Here is a 13,028-nt window from a genome sequence, read left to right as displayed (position 1 = left end):
TTGAATTTAATGAACATGTGCAGTGCTAAAGGAATATAATCAGAATTGAACGCTTCGTACACTGAATCCGAAGGATTAGGTCATTTAGCACAATTGCAATTAATTTTTATCCAAAAACGAATGTCGGCCCATAAAGGTAGTTTTTATTTGTAGCAGTCGAGTTATATTAACTGGTCTTGATGGAGCCTTTTAATACACCTGTTTCTACAGATAAATAAAGAAATACTTACCCGCATTCGTCTATTTGAAGCATAATATGTTTATTCGGTCGAGAGAAAATTTACAGTCATTTCAGAGAGTGTAAAAAAAATCCTCATTGTTTTGATATTAAGCTCAATAAATTTCACCAGAATGCATTCAAATGAATTCATTCTGTTAGCATAGAAATATTCAATATCAATCATGGCAGGCATAATTCTCTCAAGGATGAAGGAAGAATTACTGTAATTTTCGATGAAAAATTTAGATAAAAAGTACGTTTCTACTCTGAAAAGATGTCGTAATAGTTCCCTAAAATCATCCTTAATCACTCCAATGTTTTAGAAAAGATCGGTAATTTTCGCTGAATATCTCCCGGCCCAAAAATTGAAGAAAAATTATGTTGAGTCGTCATATTTTACTATGTTAGACCTATACTGAAAATCTAAAATTTCACGATTTTTTTTCATTTCCCTTGGATTCTTCTTTTAAAAGAATATGCCGATTCAAGTCAGAACTATATAGATAGAGAAGGTCACACATAACCCGAGAAATGACTGATTCCTTTCAGAAGCTGTAATATTTATCAATATACAAGTACATGTGTCCATTCCTAACACCTATTGACTCACCCATTTGTTCAATAAATTAACGTATAATGTTAATTTTATATAATTTCTTCGCCAAGCAAAAGTGTGAGAAACGAGAGAATGTTAAGGCGGTGAGATCCTCTTAGGATATTACCTGAAATAGTCGAACAAACAGTGATGGGTTTGTTTTTCGGGTTTTAGAAAACACAGAGTTCTCAAGATTTTCATGGCTGCGGCTCTCACTTGTACTGTTTGAAAATATTTCTTTCACTTTTTGCCGTTCTTTTTTCCCAATCTTCGAAATTAATTATGTATTATACGAGCTGGGAATGTTCATGCCTCATATTATAGATTGATGTTCAGACCTTTATTAGACTTTATTTGTTTTACATTGGTAAAACTGTAAACATAGTATCAATGAATGAAATCTGGTTTTAGTTCTTGATATAGAAAAATATAATATTGGGTCAATACCCAACATTAAAACTAGATTGTACTAGCTGTAAATAACGAAATCCTCAGTTAAGAAGAAAATTATGATTTGGATATTCAATTTCAACGCGAAAAATATATTACATTTCTATTAAGAACACCAACTTGTGATTTGTTCTGAAGTTAAATCCGTATACACAATATACACCATCCGTAAAACACAAAATTTTAAACGTAATTTACAACATTAAAAAAGGCAATTATGATTTTTTATCTCATAATCTTGGATGAAAAATATCGGTCCTCGCCCATCTCTCGGAGCCCCAAAGAGACTGAAACTAGTTTCTCAGAGTCTCCCGTGGTTACTTCCGAATCTCTGAGAGTTCTCGGGACTTGTAGAATTTTTTAGCATTGCCAGTCAGAATACTAACGCAATATTTAATTAATTAGAGAGATTATAAAATTAATCAACAATTGTGTAAACCATAGGAGAATACGGAATAGGAGGGGAAGTATGGTGAAATAAATTTCGCAATGGAGTAAAAGAAGTAACGTAACATAATAAAATATTAGCATTTAACAGTCAACAATTTTCGTTTAAATTTAATTCATATACCTGCAATTCGATTTATCCCAATTTACACTGTCCAATTCAGTCTAATAATCTATCTATTTTACTCGAATTTACCGTCCCCATAATTATCACCTCATTCCATTTTACCCCAATTTTCAATTTCACCGCGTTATTCAATTTACCCTCATAATCTCATTCTACTCCACTATCTAATCTATTTGCCTTGCGATTCGCCTTATGCCATTTTACCCCACTTATTCTCCATCATACTTCCCCCTACATCTGGCTCCACCCTGTTCTAGTAATTTTACTCCGTATTACCCTTATTTTTATCTTATTAATCCCCCAAATACATTGTCTATATGAACACTAAAAAAACTATCCTACTCAGAAGGAACCGAACGGCCTAGAGGACTCTCTGACATCGAACTATAACTGAAGTTAAGCATCATCGAGCTAGAGCACTAACAGGATGGGTAACCGTTTTGGAACACCCAGTAAACCGTTCAACCGAATTTTTTTTTTTAATTATTATTAAACTGATTAAATTATGCACATATAAGTACATACTTATTTCCCACCGATTACATCGACAGACTTATTAACAAATAATTACTAATTATCACATTTGAGGGACCCAGAGTCTCCTACTACACTTGAAGTGTCTCCGGAAAGTCTCTATCTGGGAGATTGGTAGGAGTCTCCCAATAGTCTCTATCTCGACACGTAGGGTGACCAGATGATAGTCGCTGGAGTGGAGAGGGACTTATAATTTTTCATTGCAGGAAATTGCGATTTTTATTTCGTAAATTACGAGATTAATCTGGTAAATTACGATAACCTATCGCGTGAATTACAAGCTTCGACCTGGTAAATTACCAGTTTCAGGTTGTAAAATACGAGGTCCAACCTCATAATTTCCGCTCTCCTTCTCACCATTTACGAGATCTCAATCCGGAAAAATCTCAGATTGGACAACGTCGTAAATGCAACGATAGATATAAAAAAATCTTTTTTGGGCGATCTCAAATTTTGAACTTTCAGGATATTCTGAGTCATCTGAATGTGACTTTCATTGGCACTTTTTCTCGATTTTTCAATGGAAATTTTTTAATTTCAAATAAGCCGGCAATTTGAAAAAATTACAAAAATGTGAGAAACTTGGTGGAAGCCATGGAAGATAACCAATGCTTTCTCCTAGAATTTGGCATTTTCTATATCTTCGGTAATGTTCTCCAAATTTTCTAATAAGACCTACAAATGAGACTACGAAATGAATAAGACGATAATGTGTTGGTCAAAAATAGGAAAATTATAACTTCTGAATAGAATTTTCACCGACAATATATCTTAACCTGGAGTTTATCTGGACACGGGGACTTTTTTGAAAATCGTCAATGTTTGTTTTCAAATAAATTAAGTAGACGTTATTTCAATCATATAAATGAGATCAGCTAATAGCGCAAAAGAAAGGTTCCTTTAAATTGAGAAATAAAATTATTTACAAGTTCATTTATATGAGGTGGATTTTTTCTTCTTATTATCCAAATAATCCAAATGAAGACTTATATTCAACTCAACTCAGCCATTCTACAGGATATCAAGTATAATATAATTGAATATAATTACAAATCATCTTTCTAAAGTAGGATTGCAAATGAATCTCACAGCTCTAGCTCACGTAAATGTAAGACACTTGCCTTCACTCCACTCCATGAGCTATCAATCTTGTTCGGCCAATTAATGAAATAAAATTTAATAAAATAAATTAATAAATAAAATTGAAAATGATGGGTGGCAGAACCATGTGTAATTGGTTGTATGCAATTATTATTTCTCAGTAATGCGAAAATAATTTGTCTTTAAGACGGAGTTGGTTCAATGATCGGCAAAAGAAATATTTAAAAAAAAGATGATGGTCCGGTCTAGTAGAGGGTCCTAAGAATGAAGGTGCCTGAGTAGAGTCAACGGGTTTTTGCCTCCCGGCTACCAGACGATGATCGCTATGACCCACACACGCGATAATTCGACTTAGTTGACCTACCTATTTTACAACCGGTATATCCCAAATAGCACCTGCCTGGTAAAATCACCAAAATTATATGAAACTTTTTTTTCCGAAATTTCGGTTCTTTAAAAAATTTCTCATCAATCTGCGGAACATTAACATGAACATGAAATTATAGGATTTGTGAATTTTACAAACTAAATTGACTAGTCACGCAATGTGAAAGTTCTGTGCAGTGAACTTGGAATATGAAAACATTCATGAGGTTGAAATCTGCATTCTTTAGGGCCAGTAAATCAATTATAGCACTATTTGAATAATCATTTTTTAATTACTGAGCATTGCAAATTAATTTCTTTTATCGTAAAATCACGGTATCTTCTCATGAACGAAATGAAATTAATCATTCATATAGATATGTATTTGGAATTAATTTCGAAAATCGGTTTATATTCATTAACGCGAAATATGATTATTCGACTCATTGGTGGTCCTAAATGGAGAAAACTTTTATGCCAACGCGACGGGTAAAACGCGTTTCTAACCTTGCTTCGCTCGGATAAAAACGCGTTTTCAGCCACAATAACATACAGTAGCATCATAGCTACGGCGAAAAAAGTGATTCTGACTCATGCACGTTATAATCCTCGTCTCCGACTCGGACTATAAAGTCGCATTCGTTAGATTCCCTTTTTTCGTCCTAGGCGTGAACTAGTATATTTCACTTTTAATCACTTTTTGCGCCGTGGCTATGATGCTATTTTATGTCATTGTGGCCGAAAACGCGTTGTTATCCGAGCGAAGCGAGGTTAGAAACACGTTTTACCGGCCGCAATGACATAAAATACTATTTCTTTCTTGTATCGCTGAATTTAGCCAATTAGCGTTTATAAATGATAATAACTGAAGTACTATTTCAGAGAATCTAAGAATGTGTATTATGGACACCAATATCATGAGTAAAATATTCTACTCTTACGCGGAAATACTGTACAAACATGGTCTTCCCCATAAATTGTCATACCTGATAGGTTTTTGTTACATATCTCCCAATCTATAAGCTACAGGGTGTTTCCAAATTACTAATAAAGCCTCTTTCAGTGGTAGACTGAGGTCTCCTGAACACGGGAAAAATGTAAAAAAAAAAATCTTTGTGAACAATTTTTTAAACTAGTGTTTGTTTAATGATGACCAATAAGAATTATGTGTTTCCCCACGGTGGAGTAGATAGAGTAAGGAAGAAAAAACGTTATAACAGCGCATTATGTGGCGGGGAGAGGCTAGTAACGTGAAGATAGGTGCGTTATTTGAGATGTCACTAGCTGAGAGGTGGTGAATTTTCATATAAATGAGCATTGTGATACTTGAATTGATACTTCAATCAATACTTAATCCGCAACGTGAGTCGATCCTTTAATGACTACTTAAATCGACATTTGGATCTATACTTGTACCGATTCTGAAATTGATACTAGTATTAATACTTAAATCGACATTTGAATGAACACTTGAAAAGATACTTTAACCGATACTTGATACAATAATTGACGTAAAACTTGCAACGATACTTGAAGTAATAGTTGACACAATATTTTGAATTATAGTCGAATTGATACTTTAAATCTCTACTTGGAAATTAATGCTTGCATGGACATTTAAACTTCACGTTAGCAGCCTCTCATTCGTCCTGTCACACATCATCTGGTACGATGTTGTTACCTTTTCTCCTCCCCAAGGTATCTATCCCGCCGTGGACAAATACACAATTCCCATTGGTCAACATTGACCAATAATAGTTAGAAAAATTGTTAATTAAAATTTTTGTTTTCACATTTTTAATCTTGAATTAATTGATGCTGAGCACATACATGGTTAAATATGGAAAAGGATTAAGGAAAAATATATAGAAGCTAGAATTGAAATTGATAATTATTTCATAGGGAAATTCATAGAGTTTTAATAAGTAATCAGTATGTGAGAATCGGATTACTTTATGAATACTCATGTCGCATTATGTGAGAGGGATGGCCATAATTTATAAGGTTTGCTATAATATTATTATTATTCTGTTGGAATGACACTTATAATTACTTTAAGTTGTCAATGTACATTTGCTCAGTAAAACTTTTCAATCTGATATCGTAATTAATTATTATTCCTTTCCTCTCCTATTCAATTACTTTCTTATTATGGTTCCAGAAATCATTATTTCAGATTTGCAAATATGAAAATATTAAATTTTCCAAGGCTTCTAAATTCCAGAATATTTATGCTTTTCTAAGTCATACATAGGAATTTTGATATGAGTTTCCGTTTCAGTCAAATACAAACATTTTTCCTTAGAGTAATAAATTTTTTCTCTCAATGGATGTTTCAGCATCAAAATAATGAACTCATATTTTGCAAGGTTTGAATATAAATAAGGAGGAAAAAATTGACGAAAAATTACATGTCAGTTCGGTAACCGTGGGTGCGTGTCCTTTTGTGAAGAATTACGGAACTAATCTAAATTTTTTAATTGAAATGAAAATTTTAGAGGTAGCAATTGAGACTCATTCCGTAATTTTTCACGTAGCCATACTTCTGACTTCACCTTACATTTACGGAACTCTGACGTAATGTTTCGTGCATTTTGTCTGCACGTATTAGTGCAGATCAGTAGCAATCAAAACAAGCCATGCTAATCAGTTAGAATGAGAAATAAATCATACACTAAACATGTGCCACTCAAGAATTTATCTAAAACATAGCCTTGGAATCATCTTTTTAGTTATAATAAGGTACCTGGCACGCGACATAAGGACACAAAGTGGGGGATTTCACGCACGCAACTTCTTTTAATTTTTTCTGTATATTTTTTTTGGTTTACTGAGATTTCAAAGGGTGAGCAAAAAAAAATTTATGGGTAAATAGTATTGTTCATTAATTAATTTTATGCGGGGATTCCCTAGGTGAATAGAGGCCACTGTGTCACCCATGTATAATATACATATTCCGTGTTCTTCTTTATACCACTTGTGTTTTTATGAAGTCGCTCTCCCACTTGTCCCTCATATACTAATGAGAAATGAAAATTAAATAACTCGGGTTATTTCAATTTCATCAGGTGGCGCGCAGACTGCGTCCACCATCAGTTTATCGGTCTTGACATTATTTTTTTAGCTTCTTCATGAAAGCACTGTAATCATTGAAATATTTGAGTTTTTCATTTTTTTTTTTTGTAGACTAAAAGACTATAGACCCTGAAGACCAACCAAGTCAGAAAATGCCATGTTTCGATCGTTACGGTCCGTGTATGCGTTTTTGTGTATGCGTGTGTCTACCTTTTGAGTCTTCATTTTCGATTGGGTGCTAATATATCCGTGGTTAGATGTAGCTTAGCCCTAGTCGGCGATATTAATTGAAATTCAATTCACTTATGATTTTTGAGATTACAGAAAAATCAGTTTTTTCACAGTAACTCGAGAAAAAATATTATGAAGTACTTCAATGATGGCTTAACAAATCACTCGATTTCCAATTAAAAACTAAACCAATTTCTTTTATTCTCAAACACAATAGTGGCCATAATTAATCTAAAAATTTCAATAACGGAAATCTTTTTCGCGTTTTTAATTCAGAAATCATCTGGTTTGAAGCAGTTTTTTAAAATATAATATAGTATAGCATTTAACAAAATTTTCATCTATCATTGTTATTATTATTATAGCAATGTTAAAATCGTTATTACTATTACTATCTGTAAATTGTATAGTTTTATGTTAAATTTGATGAAATAATTACTGCGCATAATTGGATGTATTACAATCGAACATAAATACGGCGATTATAAAAAAAATCTATTATCGAAGCTGAACATATTAGAGTGACTTCATAATAAAAGAGCCAAGGAAAACCACAAAAACCCGTAGTCAATTTTAACCGAACGATTTGTGTGGAGAAATTGCCGATTTTATTCAATGTTATATGTATTCTTATTTAGATTATGTTGTACAAAATTCTATATTGTTACTTCATTAGAAAATGATCAATTGTTAAGGTCATTTTCTAAATAAATTTAGAAAAATTTGGGAAAAATTGGAATTGCCGCAGCGATCTACAGACATTTGCGTACTTGATGAACAATTATGATGTCACATTGAAGCATTAGTTGAGAAATCGGCTTATCTTTCATTATATCTCTTTTTCTTCACAATTTTTTACGTTCATGTTGCAATCCAATAAATTTTTTGTCTATATTAAAATGAAAATGAGGTAAACTACGTATACTAGATTCACCTAATTTTTTTGTAATCCCTATTCTTGCGTCCAGTATATTTAATGCACTATATTTCTATAATGTCAAACAAGTTTTTTTTCATTTTCTTTCAATATTTACGGCGTTTTAAATTCATGACTGAATTATAACACTCTTTTACAGTAAATGTCAACAGGGCAATTCCCTTGGTCAGACATAATTTGTCACTGAAAGGGATCTTTAGCTGATCTGACCCATTTCTTTTCATTACTGGGAACCAGTTCATCTGCCCTGATTATCCTCGCGTTTCTAATAATAAGATAATAAGATCGGTGTTTTTCTTTCCTTTCCCGTTCAAAACCTTCCCCACCTGAACGCCGCCCGCTGGCTAATAAAGATGAAAATGAGAAGAGTGAGTTTATTTAAATTTTACGAGCCGGCGAGCGCCACTACCGTGTGCGTTATATACTCTCACTTTTATGGTATGAGTATGGATGATAATTAGACGTGTACTGAAGAAAACGGGCACCCCACGTCACATACTTAAGATTTTGCTTTATTTCATTTAGCGGTTATTTGAAATATGTACAAAGGGCCTCAGTATATTTTATGCATTTATGAATGAATGAATGAAACTCACGTGCTGATACTTTTATGTTCTTTTTAATTCTCCAGGTCCTCGCTAAATTATGACAAATTATCATTTTCACCGAATCTGTTGACTTTGTAATAATACAAACATTCCTCAGATGGGATATTCATATTTTTTTCCAAGAATAATTAGTAACATTGATCGAAAATAGTCATTAGTTTTGTAGAAATTTTGGGTGAAAGTTAATCTTGTTTGATATCATCAGGAGATGAAATAAATTGATAAGTACTATGTTTTCGAAAAATTTCTATCGTGCCATTGATGATTGCAAAAGCGATATTCAATTTTATGGGAAAATTTCTGATTGCTGATTCGACGTAATAATTTATGCGACCAATTAGGCATGAAAAGATTAACGATCTATCAATACAAAACGAGAAAAATTTTGTCATAGTTTTGAGCATTTCACCTAATCAGTTGTAGGTTTATTCAGCAAAATCCGAAGTAAAGCACGTTTTTTAAACACGAGTATCATGAGCTTGTATCCAAATAAAAAAAAAGAAAGAAAAAAAAACAAGTAAAAACGGTTAGAAAAAAATGCGCGAGTGACGGTTGGCTGTTTTGCTTAACAATAGGATCCTGGGTGGATGTTCGTCATCGGGTATGTGCATTGAAAGGCGAGTAGACGATGCACAAGAGAGAGATGCTGATTTTTTAAAGCATCAAGTAGGACACAGGACGTTTTGGTTATGAGAAAACGAAAGAGATGCTGGAAGGCAAGAGGACGCAAGTATCACGTTCGACACGATTGAGAGGGGATGAAAATCAGTGGAGAGAAAACACGAAATGACGCGTTTGTAAGAAGTAGATGAGAGAAAAGGTTTTTTTTTTGTTCACAGATATATAAAGATTCACCCGTGGAAAGGATTTGAGGAACCTATCTATCTCCGGGGTGTGATCTACCCCCACCAAATTTCATTTGTATAGAGTAGCTGGGGGTCACAATGGTTTGCATACACTTTCCCATGGAGGATGACACCGGCTGGGCCTCGTACCTGGACCTTTAAATGCGCTCGAGACCGTGGTAAAAAATAAACTATGAGGAAGTGAAGAAGGGACATAACATATGGAGATCTATGCAAAATCGTTTTACCTGAGGCTGTTTGGGAGGAGGGGGATGCGTAGGGTCCAACATTTACTTCCTACGACGGTCGCGGCGAGCCCCTCGCACTCTCCCTTTCCACAATCTACCTTCAACCCTTTATTGTTCCAGATCTTAAGCAAGGGGTTCCAATGGGAGTTTTTGGATCCTGGGGGCCATCGCTCAACCCTTAAAAAATTTGTTAAATATATGCAACGACCAGCCGCCGACCAGGTATATTCAAATGGGCACATATTACCTGGTCTCTTCCTATTCAAACACACATGTGCGTTAGGGGAGGGGGGACCCCCCCCGCTCACCGTCATCATCGTCAACCATTTGCCGATCATCGGAGATTTACAATAAAGAGTACAACCCCGACAGTGGCAAGGTGGCACATATAACCACCAGCAGAGACTGTGGGAAAAAGGATCCTGTTTTGCCTATCACTGGGAGCGAGGTAAGCATTTTTAGATGCTGGAGAGGGAATGGATTCAGTACGCTAAATTTTCTTCACACATACTTTTCGTAAACGGCATTCGTTTATCCTCAAAGCTCCCTTTAAACAACACTCATGTCTGGCCTCGTCGATACTCCTGAGAGATATATTTTTATGCGGTGGCGGGAGGAGCGATTGCAGACGAGATCAGAATAGTCAACAGATTTTCATCATTAGCTAATACAACGAAAGGAGCAATAGTCCATTCAAATTCTCTCATCATAATTCAATTTGAATAATCATTTTTTTTTCTAAATAGTTTTTAATTGCTGCCGCTGCTCAGTTAGATCTATTTAATTAACGGGGGAGATTTACATGAATAAATTTATGAATAATTAGGAGTGAATTATCCTCTATTTAATCCACGTGCTGAAGTGCGATTCTGGCTGGTGTCATAATTGACCGTATAATTTTTCGTGGAAGGTCCACAGTTGAGTGAGACAGATAGCTGCGGAGAACTGGGGTCCACTTTGGGTATTATAATCATATGTGTGTGTCGTCGGATCAAAAATTAATGAAATGCACTGCGGGGCAGGAATGGCTACTTTAGGGGCTACCAAAAGAGTCGCGCGAGCGCCCAACGGGGCCCCAGATACGTAATATGCAAATATTCTATGGTCAGGCGCGCGCCAAAACGGCACGGGGGCACACAGCTCCACGATGAAAACGATGAGCAACAGAAAAGGATACAGTACACACTTGTATCTCTCTCAGTGCCTTTTTTCTTCACTTTTTTTCATTGTATGTTTACGTCTTGTTTTTTTTCCACTTGCATATATTTCGCTCTTTTTGCCTTGCACCCGCGGACAAATAAATAATTCATCGGCGGTTGTATGCCTCATGACAATTATGCTAATCTAGTTTTGGTGAACCTGCTACTGTGTTTGACTCTTTACCCTCCTCCCTATGGGTCATTCAAAATGAGACGAGGAAAAGGTGAGACATTACTCAGTCCGACTTACCGGATTCCACTTGTCAACGATTCAATCGTCCGAAAGACATTGACCGATCACTCTGGCTATTAGTATTTTTCGGTTGATTAATACATTGAATTATTTTATCATTGTTCTGCATAAGTACATCAGAAAAAAAAATGAATTTACCAAACAACTTTAATAACTACGTGATATTATATAGATTTCAAATGTCAATTTTTCTACATATTCACGAGTGTCAAGTTAATCTGTAATATTTTACTTGATCGAAGTTCAGTCAACTTTTTAGATTATCATGAAGGTAGAAGTCTTCATTATTTTATAGCTTTTCTTATGATATAATTATATGAAAAACGGATTCGCGGGACTTGCCAATAAATCTTATAGATTAACTATACCATAATGTCTTGCTAATTTTAATGTATAAGTAAACGCCGGCTTACCGAGCATGTACGTATGCATTCTGGGTGAATTCAATGAAATTCAAACCCTTACCCCCTTCGATTGTATCGCCGATTTTCCTCATATTTTTTGACGAGATTTCTTGACGATACCAGCAAGCTGCAACGATTTTTCTCATTTCCCCACCTTTTAAAAGCGTAATTCTCGTAAGTATCACGTAACATATGGACAATTTTTTTTTATTATAATTTTGTTATCGCCGATTCAATCAGCATGGCTATATATTTTCTGTATATGACGTGCCATGAGATTTAATCATAAAAGAGTAAAAAATTTCGCTTTTAAGAATTTTGACGCGATTTTTTTTTCAAAAAAATTCAGTGAATTTGCGGTACCAAAAAAAAAACTTTCCCCACCGAAAATCTTGATTTTCCCATTTTATCACACTCTTCTGAGAGATATATCATTATTCAATCTTTTTTGAGCTATTTTTTCCGAACTAAACTATGAGAACTAGCCGTAGTACAATCGACCGTCAGATATAGTCATTATGATTCGAAAAATTATAATAATTTCAGTGATATGAACTTGTGCATTTAAAAAACGATACAGCCACCCGGCATAATGAAATAAGGCAATTTTATTATTTTGGGCACAAAATTTTATCGTTGAAAAATGAAATGGAAACATATAGTAGCACCACAAAAGTAACAGTACGCGCGCGCAGCGCGCGTTCATCTCTAGTAGAAAGAAATTTTACAATTATGGAATTTTCATCATTACAACTGTTCAAACTGAAATTGGTAGGGATAAACTGGGAGGACATGAATTATTTTTAAACAAAATAATGGGGTCCAAGTCGGAAACAGCGGGATTCTTTACTCTTTTATGATGAAATCTCCTGGAACGTGATATACGAAAAGTATATCGCCCTGTTGATTAAATCGGCGATAAAATAATAGAAATTTGGAAAAAAAAATTCGGAATCGGTTAATATTGACGGTAGTTGCGCTGTTAAGAGCTGAAAAAAAGAAAAAATCGTAGCGGGTTCCTGGTGTCGTTGAAATTTTTAATTTTTAATTTTTGAAAAAAGTCATATTAACTTTAAATTCCCCAAAAATTGACTACATTGCAGTTTTTTTTAAGTAAAAATTTTTAACGATATTTTTATAAACAAAATACTGCAAGAATATTGATCATTTCTAAAGTGATGACTTTCCGCTTTGAAACAGAAATTATACAATTCCAGCCGGTCGCACTGTTTTTTTTTTAATTATCGAAAAAGGTTTATTTTTTCCATGAATTTTGACATTTTTTTAATCATGGGGATCCAATTTCTTCATGATATAATACCAAGTCATGAGTGGAAGACCAATTTTTGAGAACAGAATCTTTCTATGATTATTGACGATAATCCAAT

Source organism: Fopius arisanus, unplaced genomic scaffold (genome assembly GCF_000806365.1).
Source record: "Fopius arisanus strain USDA-PBARC FA_bdor unplaced genomic scaffold, ASM80636v1 scaffold00007, whole genome shotgun sequence".
Classification (NCBI taxonomy): domain Eukaryota; kingdom Metazoa; phylum Arthropoda; class Insecta; order Hymenoptera; family Braconidae; genus Fopius; species Fopius arisanus.
This window is presented reverse-complemented; position numbering follows the sequence as displayed.